We start from the raw sequence: 25000 nt of genomic DNA on the forward strand, positions 1-25000 counted from the left end.
GTTTCAGAAGCATTGCGATGTAATGGTATTAAAATAAATTTGTCAAAGTGCAAATTTTTCTGTAAATAGGCCGAGTTTTTTGGTTAAATAATAACCCCAGAAGGTATCAAACCCTGCCCCAGTAACGGTATGATAGTTAATATTTTTTGCCTCTATGACATTAGTTCTCCATTTACACTTTCATTTCTATTCTCGATTCTAACACACGCAACTGAAATTCAAAACTTTTATTCAGTGGAGTTCAGTTTCCTATTTTATTTGGCAAATCTTATACATAGGGTTTTCATAAGTTAGTGCAACTGACCTTGTTTGTCATGTTGGTTCAAGCATTGTATCATCTCCCCCCCCCCCATGGAGAAAGGGAAACTGTATTTCAAATTTTGCTCTCTCTCTCTCTCTCTCTCTCTCTCTCTCTCTCTCTCTCTTATATAACATTTATTTATTATATGACTATGGCTTCTTTTAGAATTTGGTTAACATTACTATTGAATTCGATAAAAAATAGATATACATATATAATGAAAACGTCTATATTTATTTAATGACTTTCTATTAAATGTCTTCTCTTCCTTTCTGTAGGTTTTTGGACACCCTATATGTTAAACGGTTCTTATAGCTTAGTAAATACTTTTCATTTGTATTTCTTTATTTAGATGAAACTCAGATCCTAATAGAATCCATATATTATTTTTGCTCTCTCTCCCATTTAAGTCATATATAGTTTTCACCAAGTAATGAAAAGTAATCAAAGGATAAATTTCTATTCAGTATTATGGAATATAGCCAGTCAAATGATATATTACAATAACATATCTTCGTATGTATTACTGATATTATTCTTTTGCTAGACTATAATTACTGATCTCCATAATATTGAAGAAGGATATCGCAGTTTCGTGTAAAAATCAAAGGTTTCCCTTATGCAGCATGGAGGGTTACACTCTATAAGAAAACATAAAAATATTTTTTTTTTTTTATTTGAGCTGAGGTATACATATTATATTTATTTCACTAAAATTCCAAGGCAAAACCCCTGCAAGTGTCAATGTGGCTTCACCTTTCCTTTCCAAGGTCTCTCATCCCCCCCTCCCATATCTCAGCTTATCCCCTGTAGGCTTGAAAAAACAAAATATACACATCAATGCACGCTACATTCAAGCCAATCCTAACAAAGTTTCAAACAGGCTAAGAGCACCTTGCAGGGTGTTATGCTTGACCTCATAGACCTAGTGCTGACCTCTGTCTCAGATTTATTGCACTGCCGATGACAGGAGTCCCTCCCTGATCATGACTTGTGCCTGTTCTCGAGCCTCACGCAGGAAAAGCGGCTGCAGTAACTTCCTCTTCGAATTTAGTACAGTGTGAGGTGGAATTTCTAGAGAAGGGAGTGTTAAGAAACTCATGGGATGATATTAAATATGGTCTGTCACGAAGGTATATTAGTGCAGAGTCATTTCCAAGGTCGTAAGCCACTGAAACTGCATTTTATGATATTTTTCAGTCGACAAAAACGTCTTTTCTCTGTCAAGTCTCGTCTCCACCTGAACGTAGATATTTGATTCTAGTCGTGACAGAAGCCACAGCACGTGAGGTTGTATGGGGAAGTATAAGCATTATCATATGTATATGGGAAATAGTCAGAACTTGTTTCTATCATCAAGGTATTGATTAGGTAACGTTAATATTCCATATAACTACTCCATTGATGAGGGAAAACATGACCAACAAGAACTTCCTGGTATTACTTGTGATTTTTCTTTAATTATTACTGTGCACTTGATTTTATTCCTGTGTACTTCTTTTTACCGTTTTAGTATCTATTGTGGGAAGTAGTCTATGCCAAATGCCTGTTTAGTAATATTGTTTTGTTAGATTATTTTTTAATGTGTAACATAGGGGGAGTGTTAGTGCGTAGAATTTATTTACTATTGAAATTGTATTTTGTATTGGTATCGATATAACTTTTCATTCCATTTTTCATTACCTAGGAATAGTTTCTGTACTGTATATTTTATTTCGTTATTCCTTGATGAGGGATAGCTTTGCATCAACTTATATACAGTTAAATCGGACGTGCTTCAGACATACTAGTACAATGTAATGCTATTGCCCTTATTAATGTCTCCCTCTTTCCCACACTGATATAAGAACAATCTGTTCAAGCTTATCACATGTTTTAGTGTGTTTGTTATTTTATGACATTTTGCTCGCAACCGTTTATATATATATATATATATATATATATATATATATATATATATATATATATATATATATATATATATATATATATATATATATATATAAATATATATATATATATATATATAATATATTATATATATATATATATAATATATTATATATATATATATATATATATATATATATATATATATATATATATATATATATATATATATATATATGTATATATATATATATATATATATATATATATATATATATATATATATATATATATATATATAAGTTCGTTATCTATTGAATAAAGGTTACTTGTATTCACCTCTCCTCCCAGTTAGAAACTATCAGTTATGTTGCCATATTGGTGACCACCGGAGTGACAACTCTACACTGGCCTTTATACCCACCCATTAACCTTACCCTTTCTACAATGCAAACTCCCCCCCCCCACCCCCGAACCTAACTCTCCAATATACACCATCTTATTAAAACTGCCGCCCTTCCCCAGCAGAAAAGCGTCTGCCTAGTACCAGTGCATCGGAGTTCAAGCAACAAAGCAGATTATGTCCTTGCAGCGATCACCAAATGCACTTTCTCAGCAATCTACGATAGGCTTTGTGACCAAGGGGATACCCCCAATACCTTGCCATAATGTATGTGTTCACCAAAGTCACCGCCTTTATGGGCAACCACTTCACCACTCTCAAGACCTCCATCCACGCCTCCACTATTGACAAAGAGGACAAGTACTCAACACCGACCAAAGCCATTATGAATGCAATAAGACACAGACGCCCGCCATTTGATATGCCAAAGCAATGACGAAGCTGCTCACCATCCATATATACCGCCTCTCGTTCACGTCCCAACCAACAACAACTCCAGCACTGAGGGACACCCATCAGCCATAGTTCTGCTACTACCATTCGAGATTCGGGACTGCTGCAAGGAAATGTGTAGATGGTTGTCAGTGACCAAAAAACATATAAGTATGTTATCGTTTATAGTGGTGACCTCCCCGTTACTGATCTTTTCTTCTTACATGATGCTTTTACAGGTGCGGAGTTTTTGGTAGACAATAGTGATTGCCTTTCCCTTCTACCAAAGTCACTCTCCAGGAAACAGCATAGTCATTCTGAGACTGCTGACATTTGCCCGGTAGCTGTGTGGCATCAACGATTAGTAAACACGACTCACATGTCGACACATCTTCAACCCACCACTTCAGGCCTCACATTCCCCATCTACGCACCCACTGATGCCTACGCCCACATCCTCACATCAGACCTAGAACTCTTCCATCCTAAACTTCAACAAACGACCACAGTTCCCGACAAGCACAATATTTATCAATGTATCAAGAGGACGGGCCCCCTAATGTTCTTCAGATACAGGCGCCTGGCCTCCGATCATTTGGTAGCCGCTTCAAAAACACTCACTGAAATAATAAAATGGGGCCTTTGCCAGAAGGCCTCAAGACTAAGGTTGTCACAATTACAAATTGTCCTGAATAAAGATGGCTCCCTGCATCCAGGTAGGGATTATATGCGTCTGACCATGCAGACCAAACTGGATCACTAATCCCTTCGAAACATTTGTGACGTTACCTCCTATTTTCACAAGGGAAGGTTTTCTCCACACTCGACCTTTTGAAGGGGCATTATCAGGTGCCTATGGAACAAAAAGACATCCCCAGGACTACCATCACCCCCCTCTTCAGTACATAATCCTTCAATTACTCCTGGTTTGGTGTTTGTAATATTGTAATACTAGGGGTACTTTTTATTATTATTATTACTATTACTTGCTAAGCTACAACCCTAGCTGAAAAAGCAGGATGCTATAACCCCAGGGGTTCCAAGAGGGAAAATAGCCCAGTGAGGAAAGGAAAAAAGGAAAACAAAATATTTTAAGATGAGTAACATTAAAATTGATATCTCCTATACAAACTAATAAAACTTGAACAAAAAAGGGGAAGAGATATAAGAGAGAATAGTATGCTCCAGTATACCCTCAAGCAAGAGAACTCTTACCCAAGACAGTGAAAGACTATGGTAGAGAGGCTTTGATACGACCCATTGCTAGAGAACAATAGTTTGATTTTGGAGTATCCTGCTCTTAGTTTTCCCCTCTCTTTCTTTCCACCGATGCCAGTGACGACGCTATTGGTACAGTACTTGACCAATTAGTCAACAGCTTGCTAAACTAGTTGGCCTTCTTCAGTAGAAAACTGTCCAAGGCCGAATCTGGCTACTCTGACTTTGACAGCAAAATGCTGAAAGTGCATTTGGCTGTCTGTCACTTTGGCCACTTCACAGAAGGTACACCCTTTGCCAATTACAGAGACCATATGCCTCTGGTGCACACCGTCTCTCAACAAGTCCGATGCCAGGTCTGCCCATCAACACCAAATGCTGACATCTCTCCGCCGTGGCTGAATACAACTGCATCTTTCAACACTTCCCGGGGAAATGAATGCAGATGCCGATGCCTTTCACCTGGGATTGGATTACTACACCTTGGTAAAAGCACAATGAAAAAATGCAGAGTACCAAGCATGTAGGATATCCCTCACATGCCTTCATTGGGAAGACGTCGGTCTCGACGAATCTAATACCACTAACCTCTGTGACGTCAGTACTAGTAGACCATGACCATGGATATCTGCTCCCATGCGACAGTAGGTGTTTGATTTCATCCATGACCTTTCATATCACTTCCGCCATTCTACTGCAATGCTATTGAAGACAAAGTTCATATGGAACTTTATCAATAATCATGATAAGGATTAGGTACGTGCCTGTACTTAATGCCAAACTTCAAAAATGCATCGATACACGGATTTAGGAGGGGGTACCTTTCTTCATCCTCAACCTGAAGTAGGGTCCCCTTCAAGAAGCAGGCTTCTGCAATGTAAAGAATTCCCATTCAATTGCTGCTTCTCTTACTCACTTTTCCCTTGCCACATGCCCCTCTCATTCTTTCTACTGATAACAGTGACATCACTATTGGCACAGTAATTGAGCAGTTGGTCAACGGGTTGACAAACTAATTGCCCTTCTTTAGTAGAACCCTGTCCAAGGCAGAATCTTGCTTCTCTGACTTCAACAGTAAAGCACTGGTTGTACATTTGTCTGCCTATCACTTTTTCCACTTCATAGAAGGTACACCCTCTGTTATTCACACAGACCACATGCCTTTGCTACACGCCTTCTCTAAACAGTCTGATTCCTGGTCCGCCGTCAACATCAAATGCCGACATTCCTCTGCAGTGGCTGAACACAACTGTACCCTTCAACACTTTCCTGGGAAAATTAATCCAGTTACCGATGTATTCCCATTGGGATTGAATTACAATGCTTTGGCAAATGCCCAATGAAAAAACCCAGAGTACCAACCATGAAGGACATCCTGCACATCCCTTCATTGGAAAGGCATTGCTCTTGACGAATCCAATACCACTATCCTCTGTGACGTCAGTACTAGTAGACCATGACCTTGGATACCTCCCTCCATATGCCGATAGGTGTTTGTTTTCATCCATGACCTTTCATGTCACTTGTGGCCTTCTACTGCACTGGTATTGTAAACAAGATTCATTTGGAACATCATTAATAATTATGCTAAGGATTAGGTCCGCGCCTGTACTTCATGCAAAACTTCAAAAGTACATTGACACACGGATCTAGGAGTGGGTACCTTTCCTCGACCTCAACCTGAAATAGGGTCCCCTTTCAGAAGCATCCTTCCAAAATACAAAGAACCCCCTATAAACTGGTGCATCTTTTACTTTTCACCTGCCACATGCCCCTCTTATTATTTCCACCAATGCTAGCGACATCACCATTTGTACCGTAATCGAGCAGTTGGTTAACGGCTTGCCAAACTAATTGGTTGTCTTTAGTAGAATACTGTCCAAGGCAGAATCTAGTTACTTTGACTTGGACAGCAAAACACTGGCGGTGCATTTGTCTGTCCATTACCTTTTCCACTTCAAAGAAAGTAAACCCTTTGTTATTCACACAGACCTCATGCCTCTGGTGCACGCCTTCACTCAACAATTCCTGGTCCGCCCGTTAACGCCGAACGCCGATACCTCCCCGCCGTGGCTCAATACAACTGCACTCTTCAATCTTTCCCTGGAAAAAGAATTCAGTTGTTGATGCCTGGTCAAGTAACACATTACCTACCTTTCACCTTCAAGTCGATTATAATACCTTGGCAAAAGCCAAATGAAAACATCCAAATTACCAAGCATGTAGGACATCCAGCACATCCCCTCATTGGAAAGACTTCGTTCTTGGCGAATCTAATACCACTATCCTCTGTGACATCAGTGCTGATAGACCATGACCATGGATACCCGCTTGAATGCACCGACAGGTGTTTGATTTCATCCATGACCTTTCACATCCCTCACGCCTTTCAACTGCACAAGTATTGAAGACGAAGTTCATTTGGCATGACATTCATTACTAACCTTGCTAAGGATTAGGTCTGCGCCTGTATTCATGCTAAACATGAAAAGTACCTTGACACACGGATTCAGGAGTGGGCACCTTTGCTCAACCTCAGCGTCATTTTGCCCACATTCACGTCACTGATTTTGGTCTCTTACCAATATCGCAAGGATATCGTTACCTTTTTACCATCATTGACCGCTCCACTCGCTGACCTGATGTCATTCCCATGCAAACTGCAATGTCTACCTCATGTACACTGCTATACTCTTAGGGTGGATAGTGAGATTTGTTATCCCTGAGCATATTACTTCTGAGAAGAATATCACTTAAACCTCTCAATTGTGTACATCATTAACGAGTCTCCTGAGAATCATCCCTGGGACATCCTTGGATGAAGAGCCACTCCGAAAGATGCCCTTGATGGCTTTGCAGCTGATATGGCGTATGGCTATCCGTTGGTCGTCCCTGTTGATTTTTTCCCCCCGTTTGCAACCTACCAAACAATCTCCAACGCCTATGTCACGCTGTGGACAAATTTACTTCACATTCTCCGGCGTAATGACACTAGGAAACCACCTCTGACTCCCTTACACAAACCCTTTCCTCGTGATCCGTCGCATACCAAAAGACTTTCTTAATTACCATTTGTGGCAAAGAAGACTGGTTCTCTATTGAACGCCTAAAACCTTTGTATTTACTGCAAGATGAGCCTTCTACAGTTCCCCTAAAGCAGGACATCCTTTTTCACTTCTATATCATTTTTGGATTGGGGGAGGGTGGTCATGTACTGAATGTGTTCCAATAACGCTAATACTATTAAATTTTTTATCTCTGGACCACTCCTACAATGATAATAGAACAACCTTTTAAAGCTTGGCATCCTATGTTTTAGTTGTTCGGATTTTTATTACATTATTCCTTGAAACTGCTTTTAAATAAGATTGTTACTTGCATTCACCTCGCCTCTCGGGTTAGAACCTGACAGTTACGTTGCCACACAGATTTCATTATACATTTAGTTCGGATAGTTTTTGCATTAAGTATTCATACAGAGCTTAAGACTCCAAACTTTTAAACTGGAGAACACAAGAATATAATTAAGGTTTTCAATTCAGGTCTTCAAAATCTGTCAGAGGAAATTATGATTACATTTGTGAGAGAGAACCAATTGGAAGGTGGATTGAATTTTTTAGACTGGGAAAGATAATAAAATCCAATAAAAAAAACCCTTAAGTGCATGATTGGATTCCCTTTTTCATTTCTGGTAACTGATTGGATCAACCTCGAGTCAAATAATTGATTTTGAGAAAAGTTGTAAGAGTTGAGACGTTTGAAAATTATTTTGAATAGCGAAACACACGTTCTTCAAGTTTTTCTCCCCATGAATATATAAATTATATGTATATATACTCATATGCATCTCATTATTTGACAATTGGTAATACAGATCAACTGCATGAGAAACTTCCTTTCCTTTTGAGAAAAATCTATCCCAACGGAATTCCGAAGTTTACTTGGAATTGTTATTCAATTTTTTTTATTCAAACATATTAAGGTCATCCAGTTTATTATATATTATTTTTCATAACATGTACATGACAGGGCATGAGCATTCTGTTAGTTGTCTGATGAAACTATCTTCTCTCATTTATCTTATTTCGATTTGTTAAGCCCAATATGCTACACTATATATGTTATTCAAACTTATACTATTTTCATCTCTCTCTCTCTCTCTCTCTCTCTCTCTCTCTCTCTCTCTCTCTCTCTCTCTCTCTCTCTCTCTCTCTCTCTCTTTACCCTATATATATATATATATATATATATATATATATATATATATATATATATATATATATATCTATATTTATTTATCTATCTATCTATCTATCTATCTATCTATCTCTATATATATATATGTATGTATATATATATATATATATATATATATATATATATATATATATATATATATATATATATATATATATATATATATGTATATATATATATATATATATATATATATATATATATATAATATTATTATTATTATTATTATTATTATTATTATTATTATTAAAATTATTATCATTATTATTATTATTATTATTATTATTATTAAAATTATTATTATTATTATTATTATTATTATTATATATATATATATATATATATATATATATATATATATATATATATATATATATATATATGTATATATATACATATATATATATATAAGCATATTTATGTTGTGCGGTTCCTGAGTGGGTTTGGGAGTGAAACACCTCGACCTTTTCATATTTATTCTTAGTTGATGGTCACTGGAAAATTAACATACTTAAGAAATTCATAGTGACAATTCTTCAATTAATAAAAAAAGTATATACCTAAAGAAAATTATCATTTACCTTCAAATCAACAATGTTTTATTGGAAAAACTCAATTTCTATAATTCCAGTAATTCTAATTCCTTTGATATTTTATTTCCTTCATATTACACACATTTCAGGAACATTTCCAATAAAGACATCTGGTATGATAACTTAATTACAAAACTTCATAACACTAGGCAGGTGAATCCCTTGCTTCTGCTATACATCGAATCTTTAAGAAATATGCACTAAGCATTAATAGGCATCCAATGTCATGAGAGAACTTCACTAAATAGTTATTCGATCTATGGCATGTTTTTATCTAGCCTAACCCTTCACGACCTCTAGTTTCCCTCATTAAATTGTAAAGACCTCTTGATATTATCCTTTACTTACTTAACCGTTTGCTTTCCCACTGTAAGGACTGTCCGGCTATGTCCCCTCATGGACCGCTGACTAGTTCCTACTGGGGGAACCCCGGCGTTAAAACAAGCACACAACCCCTCACAATATTGCCGAACTTTTCCATATTTCATCTTAATAACAGCTCTATTGAGCTATTGTTATTTAAACAGCAACCCTGACAACCCTTTTAAATCTACAAATCTCTGTACAATGTGATGCTTACCTTATAATTCCCTTTAAAGAACATAAATGTGGACTTTCCCAAGCACGTCCACTCACTACGACTACTCTTGTTTGAAAAACCCACCTTCCTCTCACATCACAAAGAGAAAAAACATATAAAGCGTCCCACGTGATTATTGTCCCTGAAGGAAACTTGCTCATTTGTAATTTTCTTATGATATGAAAAAGCATAAGCTTCTATTAGGTGACCCGAAATTGAATTATAAAATTTTGAATTTATCACAAAAATAGCTTTTTTTTTACTGCGCCAGGTACAGTTATTCATAGTTGCGCAGGGGAAAGTGAAATTTCCCTGCGTGAAATTTCCCTGTGTTTACACCCGCCCCTTTGAAACCTCTTGAGCACAAGGGGGTTCAACACCTATTGCTCAGTAATGCCCACTAGATCCCTCTCTTCATCCAAACTTAAAACAAGCTTCGATAACGGTCTGATTTATTCCTTGCCCTCCCTTCTGACAGTCACCGTCCTCAACAAACCATCTTTCCCTACTTTAGTCTGCACTACTCTAGCCAATGGCTAATGGCAGCTCGCTTCATTTTCCTTGACCATAAGGACTACATCTCCTACCCTGACGTTTCGTCGCTCTTTCAACCATTTCTGTCGCTGCTGTAACCCTAACAGGTATTCACGTTTCCAACGGGCCCAGAACTGCTCGTCCATATGCTGCACCTGCTTCAATTTTTGCTTAGAGTGGCTACCTATTGCAATGTCGCAGCCTACAGGTGAATCTCCCATGTTTAAAAGCTTGTTCGGTGTGTGTGTGGAGCTGGGTCTCTACTCTCTGAGGTGCCGACGGTAAGGGGCCTACTGTTAACCGTTGCCTCCACTTCACAAAAGTGTGTGCATAGCCCTTCATAATCCAATTTCTGTGTCCTCCAGACTATATTTAGGACCCTCCTCACAGTACCAACCAACCATTCCCATGCTACTCCAAAATGTGAGGCGCCTGGAGGATTAAATACAAATTCCATCCCACACCGGAGCAACTCATTTCTCACCTTGTTTCCTGCCAAGAACTCGTAACTGGAGTCAAGAACTTTTCGCGATCTCACAATATTAGTGCTGTAGTCGCATCTAACCGTCTTGACCTGACCATGACGAGCCAAAAACCTCCTGAAGACACTAATGAACGAGTCTGATGGGAGATTTGAGGCTACCTACAAGTGTAGAGCCGTCATGGACATGTTGAAGCAAGTGAATATAACTCCCCAATGCTTTATCTGCTCTCTGCCTCTCTTTACTAAGAATGGCCCAAAAAGGTCCACCCCGGTGCGATAAAATGGGGGTTTCCCCGACTCCACGTGATCAGGTGATAGATCAGTCATTAGCTGCTCGATAACCTTTCCATGTGCCTTGCGACACCTGATGCATCTGCTCAGCACGTGCCTCACTGCTGCATTGCCCTTAACTACCCAAAATTTCTCCCTCATCAGACTCAGAACATGCATTATACCCATATGGTTAGAATGCTCATAATAATATTGGATTACCATGTCGGTCAAGTGGCCCTTATACGGCAAAATAATTGGATGCCTTTAACTTAGAGAGATATTTGCCAAAGATAACCTACCTCCAATGCACAACCGCCCATTTCTCGGGACTGGTTTCAACTTTCTTAGGGAGCTAGAAACCCTAATAATACCTCCCTTCTTAAGGCTCTCTATCTCTATCTCGTAATCAACACGCTGTGTTACCTGCACTACTACAGTCTCTGCCAAGCTAATAACTTCGGTGGACAAATGCATATTTAGTTCACTGAACAGCTGCCTATGTTTATAATAATGAACCTAGCATATAGCAACAACCACCCCAAAGCTCTAAGGAACTTGATCCACTTGGAATAGTAGTGGATGATTTCATGCAAACCTGTTTTCCTGATATCCAACCCAATCCTGTAACTAATTATTTGGTAGCATCTAGTTCCTGTTGGTACTATCTCACGCTTAACTTCCAATCCTTCCACACCATCTGACATTTGAGCCAGCTCTGTTGGCCTAAAACACTCCTCCTTTAACAGAAACTCCGGCCCTTTTCTCCACCTTTCGGACTGCTTGGAACGTATTGCATCGTCTATTGGGTTCCACTCAGAGTTAACATACGTCCACTCTTTCTGATCACTGCCCTCCCTTATCATAGAAACACGATTTGCCACAAATGTCTGGTATCTGGCTGTATCATTCCTAATATATCGCAAGACAGTTGTAGAGTCGGTCCAATAATAGACCCGATCTACCCTGAAATCTATCAATGGTCAGAATAGTGCTTCTGAGTCTTACGGCTAGTACAGCTGCACTAAGCTCTAGGCGGGGCACTGAAACATGCTTCACTGGTGATACCCTTGCCCTCCCCATGATGAATCTGCAAGATACATTTCCCCACTGATCCGAGACCATCAAGTGGGCCACTACTCCTAAAGCCTTGATGCTTGCATCTGAGAACAAATCCAACTGTACTAGGGAGGCTTATTCCCATGGAATAACCTTCAGGGTCCTTGGCACACTTATCCCGCCGGTCTGGCTCAGCTTCTTTGCCCATGCCTTGATGCAGTCTATAGTATCAGAGTCCAATTCCATCTCCTAGGCTATCTTTAATCGGCAGAGGTCCTGAATGATGACCCTACCCTCGATTAAAGCTGGCGCCAATATACCGAGCGGGTCGTAAATCGAGGCTATAGCTGACAACAAATCACGCTTAGTCCTTGGAACTGAAACTAGCTCTGCCCGGACACCCAATTTATCAGTGGCCAAGTCCCACTGTACTCCAAAACCCTTTGTCTTATATGACTCTGATCCATCTATAAACTCTGAGGTGCCCCTACTGTACCACTCCCTCGGGATGGATGACATAACCTCCACACAAGGGCTACTGAACTTCGTCAATGTAAATCCCCCCTTTTTGCAGAGCTTCTTAACCTCTAACAAATTGACTAACAATGCATCTTCGAGATCCTCGGCTCTCAAACAGTCATCTACATAGAAATTATTAGCAACTGTGTGCCGTGCTCCCTCTGAAAATTTATTCCCAAAGTCGCTTGCTGTCTGTTTCAGCACGAAATTTGCAATGCTCGGAGATGAACAGGTGAACTGCCATTCTCCACTCTTTGGGTTCCTCGTCAAAACTATTTTCCCACCAAAAGAACCTGAAGTAGTCCCTCTGATGCTCTGGTACCCATACCTGATAGAACACTGTATTTATATATCCTGTATAGGCAAAGAGACCTCCCCTAAACTTTACCAACACACTCAGCAAAGAGTTCACCATATCAGGTCCCTGCAATAGTAGGTCGTTCAATGATGTACCCTACACATTCCTTGCACAGTCAAATACTACACGGACCTTGTCTGGCTTATCTGGATGTTGCACACCAAAATGAGGAATATACCACACATTTCCCGGGCTGGCTGTGGTCTCTTACTCAGCATAGCCTTTTTGTAGCATCTCTGTCATAAAGGCACTATACTGCTTAGCGTAGTTACCATCCTTCACTAGCTTCTTACGAAGGCTGTGCATACAGCACAATGCGATGTCTGTTGTTTCTGGTAGGGGACCATGATTGTCACGCAGAGGCAATGGCACCTCGTAACTTCCTCCTATGGTTTCAACCCCTTTCTCTATTATCTCTAGCCATTTCCTGTCCTCTGCACACATTTCCCTTTTGTTAGATGCAACATCGTCTTACTCACGATTATAACTTTCAACCAGCATGCGGTCTAACTCAAGACGCTTGCTTGTTATTTGGATCCTATTGAAAGGCTCTTGACACCCTTTGTCCTTTGCCCCATATATTACCCAGCCCAATAATGTTCGTACGGCATGTGGTTCTTGGAGGCGTGTTGACTTGATAACTTCCCTTGGCTCGAGTAAGTGAGGAACATTGTTCCCAATTAATAAACCCACCTCAGCATCTACCTCTGGGATGTAAATTTCTCGCAAGTGTGACCAGCGTTCCAGATCTCCAGCCCTGACCGCATCACACTCATCAATTGGTGTGCGAGAGGCACTTAACAACGGAGGGAGTGTAATACAAGTCTTGCCCTCATAGTCCAATACTGACAATCCCGAGACTAGGCTGCATGAAACTTCCCCTATTCCGTTGATGGTTTCAACATTCATCTTAACGTCCTGCCTCTCAGTGCAGCCTAGGGTTTACATTAAAGCTTCTGAGACAAAGCATGTGGAACTACCATTGTCCAAGAAAGCCTTGGTCAAAACCTCCCTTCCTACCCTTGACCTAACCCTTATCGGAACAACTGACATTCCTGTACCAATGCTACTCCCTCTATATGCCCTGAACATAACAATTTTGTCATGTGCACCTTCCTCCTGAACCACTAATGCCCTATTTGAGCGCTCAGATTCTACCACTTCTACTTCCTGGTGTCGATGCTATAGAGTTGCAGGATTCCCATAACATATGTTACAACCTTTCCTGTTTCTGCAATACTGAGACCTATGACCACTTCTTAGACAGCCAAAATAGAGCCCCAACTCCCTTATATCTCCCAGTTTATCCTCGTCTCCCATTTGAGATATTTGGTGGCATTCATCCACCATATGTGGTTCTCTACAGTACCAACATAAAAGTGGAGCAATTTTGTTACATGAAACTTTCTTAGCCTTAGTTAAACACTCAGCCTTGCTTGGTGCTGTTTCTTCTCCTAACCGAGGGGTTTCTTCCCTTCTGCCCTTCTCAAATAGGTGGTGCCAAAATAAAGGATTTTTCAAGACCTTAGCCTCCCCTTCAAAAAAACTAACCAAATCATCAAACACAGTCCTCTTCTTCTCACTAATAATCTTATTAGCAACTCTACACCATCGATCCCGCACACTAGAGGGGAATTTGCTAAGGATTAACCTCATTGTTTTTGGATTTTGTAATTCGGCGATGCCATAAGGGACACACGAAATTACATCTCTGCAGGTTTTAAGTGCCACCGAGTACTCACCATACTCTAACGCGTCGTTTTCCCTTATATCTTTCCATTTAATGATCTTTTCCACAAATGCGGTGGTTATTTGTTCAAGGTTACCATATCACTCCTCCAGCAACTTCCCTGCCTGCTTATAGCCCTCTGAAGCTTCTAAGTGGAGGCAAGCTGCCACTATCTCATTTGGCCTGCCTGTAGTGTATAAATCCAGATACCTCAGCCTTTCCTTATCATTCGTCAACTGGCTACTAAAGACATCATCAAATGAGCGGATGAACCTTAAATACTTTGTATGATCTCCATCAAACTTAGCTATATCGTGCTTGGGCATCAAGCTTTTGAGGCTGCAAGAGGTTAACGCCTGCATGACTTCCTTATTGCTCAAGTCCCCTTGGTCATTCCGGCCTAAACTACGGTATCCACCTAGCCTAATCTCGGGCGCTTCTGTATTCAAACGCATGGGTTGCTCACTCCCACTTACATCAGGGTTTTTGTGATCCCTTTCCCAAGGGGTGTGAGTTATTTCTCTATAATTTTCATCAAAATCTTGTAAAACCCTCTCCTTTGCCTCCACTTCAGCTAACTCTACCTCTAATCTGAGCTTCTCCCTCTTAGATCTTAGCGCTGCTTCTTCTCGCTCTATGGCCTGCACCTCATTCATCATCAGTAATTTTGCTGCCAGCCTGGCTCTAGAAGCGGCTAATAATACGCGCCTGCTCCCTGTAGAACTCGCGTACGGCCGTTGAGATCTCCATGAAGCAACAGATTGCCTACCAATGACTGATGCGCCATCCCTTAAATTTAAATGTCCTCCTTTTTCAGTGGGCTCCTCAGTGCACTCGTCTACCTGGTGGCCCTGATCAACTTCCCTATCCTGCCTAACCTTAAGTCCCTGCAAAAACTCCTGTACCTCTATGCCATCCTTCTCTAGGTCTTCACTTAGAGCCTGACACAATTCAGGCTTGTTCCTACTTTCAGCAGTCCTCTGGCTTCCAATTCCTCCCTCAATTGCACAACCTTTAGAGTCTCCATTTTCCTAGGCTCTGCTCCGGCCCTCCCTATGGGCTAACAAAATTCCCTGTTGAATCGTAGCTGAACTAACCAATGAGTGGCCGAGAACCTGCACTACTTAATGAAGACCTCTACCAGTACCTATGTTGCGACTTCATAAAGATCCTCCAATCCTAGAGAGAGCAATCCCTAAATGTATCAATGTCTTGCGTCCCCGACCTCAAGTGCTCCTCATTGTTATATCTAAGTTCTAATACCGTACAGCATGCGGAAAACGATCCTCTGTCAAACTGAGAACTTTGGTGATTATTGGTTTAGGATGACAGTGCCCGTAACCAAAGTTGGAAAGGGTTTCTTCATGTAGATAATCCACAAATAAGTAAAGTTAAATTTGGTAACTTCCAGAGGTTACCAAAAGGCGAGACTAAATGTAACCGTATCGTTACGTGCTAAGTTCTTATTTGAATGGGTTCTAAATTGGACATTCCAAGAAGTATTTTAATACCACATACAAAAATAAGTTTAGGTATTTAAGCAAAACTGTGATACCATTAACCTAAACCCGTTATAAGGACCTATAGACGATTCTACCTAAAACAAATACAGAGCCAAGGGAACACATTTTATATATTCAATAAAGGTGTTACTCATCGAAGATCAGAGGTTACTAAAACAAATATCAAAATACATGAATATTGACCTGAGCACCTAACATTCTGACTTTCTCCAAGTCTTAAAGCACTACATACATCTCTTCCTGGTCACTTTGTAATTGAAAATGCCTTACAAATAAACTACTCAAGTTCAAACGTGAAATTTTCAAAGCCATTTGTAATTAAACATCAGAACTCTTCCATCTTAAAAAAAAAAGATAATTGTCACTTCTCAAAAAATACACTACAGGACAATTTCCTCGATGAACTTCATCAATATCTTAATATTAATAAGATAATCGCGCACCACAACTTAGCAGTCTTCTTAGTCGTAGGATGTCCGCAGACTTATTGTTCGTTTACTCAGCTTTCTAGAGAACCACGTTCGTGACTCTTCCTCCAAGCAGGTTCGTGACTGTGGCGCAGTCCCTGAGTGGGTTTGGGAGTTATACACGTCGACCTTTTCATATTTATTCTTAGTCGATGGTTACTGGAGAATTAACATACTTAAGAAATTCATAGTGACAATTCTTCAATTAATAAAAAAAGCATATCTAAAGAAAATTATCATTTACATTCAAATCAACAATGTTTTTTTTTTGGAAAAACTCTATTGCTATAATTCCAGTAATTCTAATTCCTTTTGTATTCTATTTCCTTCATATTACACACATTTCAGACACATTTCCAATAAAGACATCTGGTATGATAACTTGATTATAAAACTTCATAACACTAGGCAGGTGGATCCCTTGGTTCTGCTATACATCGAATCTTTAAGAAATATGCAATAAGCATTAATAGGCAACAAATATCATGAGAGAATTCCACTAAACAGTTATTCAATCTGTGGCATATTTTTATATAGCCTAAACCCTTACAACCTCTATTTTCCATCATTAAATTGTAAAGACCTCTTTATAATATCCTTTACTTACCAAACCGTTTGCTTTCCCACTGTAAGGACTGTCCGGCTCTGTCCCCTCATGGACCGCTGGCAAGTTCCTACCGGAGGAATGCCAGCGTTAAAACAAGCACACAACCCCGCACAATATTGTCAAATGTGTCTATATTTCATCGTATTAACAGCTCTACTGAGCTATTGCTATTTAAACAGCAACCCTGACAACCCTTAAAAGTCAATAAATCTCAGTACACTGTGATGCTTACCTTATAATTCCATCTAAAGGGCATCAATGTGGACTTTCCCAAACATGTCCCCTTACTACGACTACTCTTGTTAGAAAGACCCACCTTTCTCTCCCATATACTTGATTTGACAGGGCGGCGGGAAAACGAACCGATTGTTCGTTTTTTGCTCGTCACAAAGAAAAAAAAACAAAGAAAGTGTCTCATATAATTGTTGTCCCTGAAGGAAACTTGCTCATTTGTAATTTTCTTATGATTTGACAAAGCATAAGCTTCTATTAGGTGACCCGAAATTTAATAACGAAATTTTGAATTTACCACGAAATATAGCTTTTTTTCTTTACTGCGCCAGAGACAGTTATTCAAAGTTGCACAGGGGAAAGTGAAATTTCCCTGTGTGACATTTCCCTGCGTTTACACACACACACACAAACACACACACACACACACACACACACACACACACACACATATATATATATATATATATATATATATATATATATATATATATATATATATATATATATATATATATGTGTGTGTGTGTGTAGATATATATATATATATATATATATATATATATATATATATATATATATATATATATATATATATATATATATATATATATATATATATATATATATATATATATATGTGTGTGTGTGTAGATATATATATATATATATATATATATATATATATATATATATATATATATATATATATGTGTGTGTGTGTGTATATATATATATATATATATATATATATATATATATATACGGATGCATGCATGTATTTATGTATAGGACGCTTATGTGTTGTAAAAACAAGAAAGCCGAATAATATTTAGAGGTATAGAGGTAAAAGAGTGTCTAGAGAAACAGTAAGATAGATTCAAGCTCAATTCAAACCGAGACAGAGAGAGAAATAGACGTTAGAAAGAGTGACGGAGAGAATATTATTTGATTGGAGCCTCTGCAGGTTTTAGTTTAAAATATCCAACGCTGAATTTATTGTTTTTTTTTTTCCTTTTCTTCTTCTTTTTAGAGTCTCAGAAAACCAATTACTGAAATTGGAGCCCCGGTAACATAAAAAAAAAAATCTTATTCGTGTGTGAAAAAGTTCTATCTCTGAAGGGATAAAATTCTCTCTCTCTCTCTCTCTCTCTCTCTCTCTCTCTCTCTCTCTCTCTCTCTCTCTCTCTCTCTCTCTCTCTCTCTCTCTCTCTCTCTCTGTATAATATTTGTGTTTACTCTCAAAATTAATCTTAGGAATTGCAGAGCTTGTGACTTTTAATACTATAAACTGCGTTTTCTGTTTCGAGCTACATCAAAGGAAAGATTTTTTTATTGCAAAAACATTTATATTCAAAAACTTCTTTCCTTTATTAACGCTTATTTCTTCTTATTCTGTTATTTTTTCTCACATAGGCATTTCTCTTAAGATTTCAATCACTAAAGAGTTACCTGAAAATAAAACATTACAAAAAACTGTTAAACATATTTATAAACGTTAATTCTAGAGAAATTGTTTCATTTTCTAATTATGGAAGTAATTACCCAAAATTAAAATAATAGAATTCTTATTTATTTTCTACTAAAATTATTATAACAAATAATTATGAGTTGCTGAAAATCCAGGATTAGGAAAGAAATAAGGACAATGAGAAAAACTACTTCGTTACTTTCTGTGAATAGCCTTATGATCACGAAAAGGTAGAGAAACCAAAATAATCTTTCGTGCAATATATATGCCTATAAAAGCAACAAATACACCAAAACATATCAGTATCATTCATATAATGAATGCTGGGAATGATAAATATGATTTTTGAGGATATAATCAGTTTTATAATTGACATTATTACCGATGTAAGCCTAGACAAAATAGATAGAAAAAGACAGTTTTGAAATCATATTTCTTATGTGCTTTGTAAAAGGGACGTAAGCCTGTTAAACTGTAGGCTGGGATTGCTTTGATGCATTAGCTTGGGACTAAGATTGAAGGATTTACCTGAATTAAGTGGCACTTGTATCCCACATGACCTATGCATTTTGCCATATTGCGACACTACCCAATTGTTTACCTACAATGGTTTGTTTATACTTTCATGTATTCACTTATTTCGTTTATCATCGTTAACAGCAGTATCATGTTATCATACTTGTTAGATGCTGACAAACACTACTTGAAGTTAATACAATGAATTCTAAAACAGTTTTTAAACCTTGAACGAGAGCTTTGTTAAATTAATATTAGAAATTGCCGCAAATGGAAACGAAATGAACTACCACTTACGATAGTATAAAAACTGAAACGCATTTCAGTTATATTTTAATTGTATTAAAAAATAAGAACTTATATGAATGAGTTAATAGTAAAAATTTATAGCCCGATTTAACTTTAAAAATATCTGGATGAGGTGTATTTTTTTTTTTACTTATTCTGTGTATTTTATTTATATAGGATGAAAGTTTAACTCTTAAAAATCATTTTCTTATCATTCAAGTTCTGCTCTTCAAATCACTTTCAATATTTCCTTCCTTACATATTTTACAAATTCCATCTTGTACATGTCCATTATGTGATCATTACCCGGAAGTGTTCGTTTCCGAGTTAAGGCTTCAAGATAAAAATATCAAAACCTCGATTTTCTGGCATCATTCGTGTAGTGTAAAATAAGAATGTGTTCTGGGACAAGGGCTGGAAAGCCTCGCCAAGGAAATTACTCGGAAATAATACCACTTGGGTCTTGAACTGATTACATGGTTTCAGAGGCAATGTTGCCTTCAAAATTAATTAGCTCTCGCCTTTAGAGGTTTGATTTTCGACTCTAATTTTCCAGGTATAGAATCATTATCACATATGCGTGAATTGTATCACAATACTGGCTAGATTGCCTTATTGCCTTATTCTATTTTTCGGTTTCCCCAGGTACCTCAGTGTGATGCACCTCGTGTATCCACCAGAGAGTTGCTAATGCATCTTCCGGTGTATATTGCATCTTCCAGTCTTGGATGGTCTGGGATTTATCGAGCTTATTCTCAAGCATATCGACGCTCACTCCTGATATGTTTCTTGGATGAGCTGGCAGCAAATTAAATAGTCGCTACATTATCGATGTTGGTGCGTATCGGATTAATGTTCTGTTCGCCTATCTTAGTTTTCCAGGTATAGATTTTGGCACTATTAATATACCTCGGCTTGCTCTTTCTGATAGTTTTAGCTCCATTGTGTTTTCAGTAATTCTTTCTATTTGCTTCCATTCTTGTATTATCATGTAACGTTCTCTTCTCCTTTCAAGACTGTATAGTTTTAAAAATTGCAGTCTTTCCCAGAAGTCAAGGTCCTTGGAGAGAGCAGTATCATTTCTTGGAACACAAGAGATTGTATATATAATGATATGTGTAGAAATCACGAAAGCTGACACGTGATGAATATAAAATGTACTATAGCCACGAAAGGAAAAATTAAAAAGACTTGATTGGAGTTAGTACTTTCATCCACTCAGGACATTATCAAACTCAGCAATGAGAATAAATATACAAAGACATCGTATTTATACTGGAGAAGGGGATCCCACAGCTGTTAGTTTCTTAATAATTCCGGAGAAGTCAGATTTTAGATAAAAGGATAATACTGGATTAACGGAAAACAGACCTGGGCTTAGATTCAAATTTCTACCTTGAGTACAGGAGATTAAAAATTATTCAACAATATTCCTTTGGAAATAGTCATTTACATGGATTACTTTTTCCGTCTTTGACCAACCAATTCTGTGACTTGACCCTAACCAGTGGGAGGCCAAGGTATTATTAAGAGAACCCCTGGAGACGGCCACCTGATGTTGTTTTAATCTGATTGGTATACTTTTTGATGTTTGGCCAACATAAAATAGGTTACACTCTGAACAAGGAATGCTATATATTACATTATTATCATTGCCAGAACTATTCTTATTTAACATGTTTTTTAATGTACAATTATATTTAAACACTACAACAATGTCTAGTTTTTTCAAAAGGGGTATAACATCTAAAAAAACAAACATGAAATGGTAAACAAAGCATATTATTAATTGTTTCCTTTCTCTCTAATTGGACACTATAAAATGTTTTCTTAGCCTTAATCATACATTTTTATAAGAAATATTTAGGATAACAAAGATCCGTTGCAATTTTTTTCTATTTTAGTGAACTCCTCCTCAATGTAATCTGTGCTACAAATTCTCAATGCCCTAAGGTACATGGAGGAAAAACTGAATGCTTAATATTTTAGAGTGACCGGAGTAAAAATGTACATATGAAAAATTATTTGTAGGCTTTTTATATATGGAAAACTTAAATTTATCAGTTTCTCTAACTATTAAAACGTCTAAAAATGGGATACGGTATTTTCTTCATTTTCTATAGTGAATTTAATTGATGGTACTAATGAATTAATGATTGAAACAAGGCCCTCAAGATTAAAATTTTCTTCTAAAATACCTAGAACATCAACAACATATCGATACCACACAATATGGGAAGATCACACTGAAGGGATTAATCTAGATTCAAAAAATTTCATATATATGTTGGATAAAAGTGGGGACAGAGGATTACCCATAGCCATACCAAAAACCTATTCATAGAAATCTCCATTAAAACTAAATTTACACTTTTTAATGCACAAACAAATGAGCTCAATAATAGTATGGGTTGATAAAGGTAAATCATAAGCATCTAAAATACCCGACAGGAAATCCAATAAGTCATCAACCGGCACTTTACCAAAGTGCCGGTTGATGACTTATTGGATTTCCTGTCAGATTAAAACAACATCAGGTGGCCGTCTCCAGGGGTTCTCTTAATAATACCTTGGCCTCCCACTGGTTAGGGTCAAGTCACAGAATTGGTTGGTCAAAGACGGAAAAAGTGATCCATGTAAATGACTATTTCCAAAGGAATATTGTTGAATCATTTTTAATCTCCTGTACTCAAGGTAGAAATTTGAATCTAAGCCCAGGTCTGTTTTCCGTTAATCCAGTATTATCCTTTTATTTAAAATCTGACTTCTCCGGAATTATTAAGAAACTGACAGCTGTTGGATCCCCTTCTCCAGTATAAATACGATGTCTTTGTATATGTATTCTCATTGCTGAGTTTGATAATGTCCTGAGTGGATGAAAGTACTAACTCCAATCAAGTCTTTTTCATTTTTCCTTTCGTGGCTATAATACATATAATGATATATTTAAGAAAAAAATACTAAAATATTTCTATTTACTATTATATTAGTTCAATTAGAAATAAAGAGGATGCTCATTTAAAACTGGAAAAAGAAGATAATATTCTAAAATATTTCAAGGATCGAAAATTTACATATATATTCTTGCATAATTCTTCATAATTTTCGTAACAAATCAACTTTTGTTCTAAAATCATTTCTTGCCATGTTGAAGAAATTCTTTATTTTTTTCATTTTTTTTAGGTAAGATATAGAAGCATATCAAATTGAAAGAGTAAACTCGTGTTGCTCTTTGGTTAAATGTGGATAGATATCACCAAACTTTCTAACAGCAGGTATATTACTAGACACTATTGTGTAGTTGAATAAAATTTGTTACCTGAATGTTGATATCAAATCAAGAGTAAAACTTTGCTGATACTGATTAGAACACTCCTGAGACAACATTATAAATATTCAAGTATTTGCTAGTAATACTAATTTTCAATGCTTTCTCCTCATGATACATGGCTTATAATAAACGATAAAGTTAATATATCTTCATCATAAAATAGCAATGAATACTAATTAATTCTAGACAAACTCGGATGCGACATTAGCCATTTTAGGATATATTATCGAATGAATGATACTTTTTACTCTAATATTATGTTGCTTCAACTTCAGAAATGTCCGTAATGTTGCTCTATATTTTCTTTTGTCTTTACCAGAGACTAAAATATCATCTATGGAAATAATTTCTCCCTGGAATTTATACTGGGTGACCGTTGTCATCCAGCGATCCTTCACAAATGTCTGAACTTATGACATACGGCTCTTTAATAAAATTTCCGGGCAAAAGTTGATACTACAGCTAGAGAAATATGAGGTCCTTTGACTGGAGAGACAGAGCTACATTGGATCCTTCTCTCTGCTTATGGTTCATTTTCTCTTCGCCTGCACACACTCCGAATTCGCTGTTCTATTTTTACATATTCTTCTCTGTCCTCATACACCTGTCAACTTTCAAATTGCCAAACAATTTTTCTTCACCAAAGGGATTACTGCACTGTAATTTTTTTGTGGCCACTTTTCTCTTGGCAAGGATAAAAATAAATCTTAGGTATGGTAAGCAGCTCTTTTAGGAAAAAGACACTCCAAAATCGAACCATTGTTCTCTAGTCTTAGGTAGTGCCATAGCCTCTGTATAATGGTCTTCCACTCCCTTAGGTTAGAGTTCTCGTGCTTGAGGGTACACTCGTGCACACTATTCTATCTCATTCCTCTTCCTCTTGTTTTGCTAAGGCTTTTATCGTTTAAAGAAGAAATATTTAGTTTAATATTGTTACTTTTCTTAAGGTATTATATTTTTCCTAGTTTCCTATTTACCACTGGGCTGTTTTGACCATTTTAGTCCCTGGGCTTATAGCATCTTACTTTTCAAGTAGGGCTGTAGCTTAGCAATTAATAATAATAATAATAATAATAATAATAATAATAATAATAATAATAATAATAATAATAATAATAATAATAATAATAATAATAATAATGCTAAAAGAAAAAGAAAAAGAAAAAGAAAAAGATAAAGAATAATCTGCAAGTAAATCAATTTATGTTGAATCAGATATCAATATTGCATAAGTCGAGATACGATGAAACAGAACATATCAGTCCTTACCATTATGTACTTAACCCTGTCAATTTATTACAATGACCCATGCTGTTACACGATAGGCGAATAAAGAACGTAATGTTGATTAATATATTCAATACATTCAATGGCTTTTTTGTACAATTTTCAAAAAAAAAATTAAAAACCTCAAACCTTTTCTTCTTTATGGGTAATCAAATTGAAGGAAAAACACTAAAGGATAAAATTGAAAACTCTGTCTTTAATGATAAGTAGACCATTATCGTTCGGGCCATAAAAATCCTATAAATTCTCACATCCTTCTATTCCACAATTTTTGTTCCGGCACTGAAATTACGGAAAAGTTTCCATAAAAATTTTCATTGTCCTCTTACATAAAAATAGCCAGAACCGCTTTTGATTGTGAATAGGTACTCTCTCTCTCTCTCTCTCTCTCTCTCTCTCTCTCTCTCTCTCTCTCTCTCTCTCTCTCTCTCTCTCTCATCTCTCTCTCTCTCTCTCTCTCTCTCTCTCTTATTTTGAGTATAGAACACATACCAATGTACTGAGAGTTTATCATTTTGTGATTAACTATGATCTTTAATCACCCTTTCTTCTTAAATAAATTACATATTAGAATTTGAAACACTTCAATTTGTAATAACTTTTATCATTAAGATATCTCCCTTTGTCCAAATCTAGATCCCAGAGAATCACT

Source organism: Palaemon carinicauda, chromosome 2 (genome assembly GCF_036898095.1).
Source record: "Palaemon carinicauda isolate YSFRI2023 chromosome 2, ASM3689809v2, whole genome shotgun sequence".
NCBI lineage: Eukaryota > Metazoa > Arthropoda > Malacostraca > Decapoda > Palaemonidae > Palaemon > Palaemon carinicauda.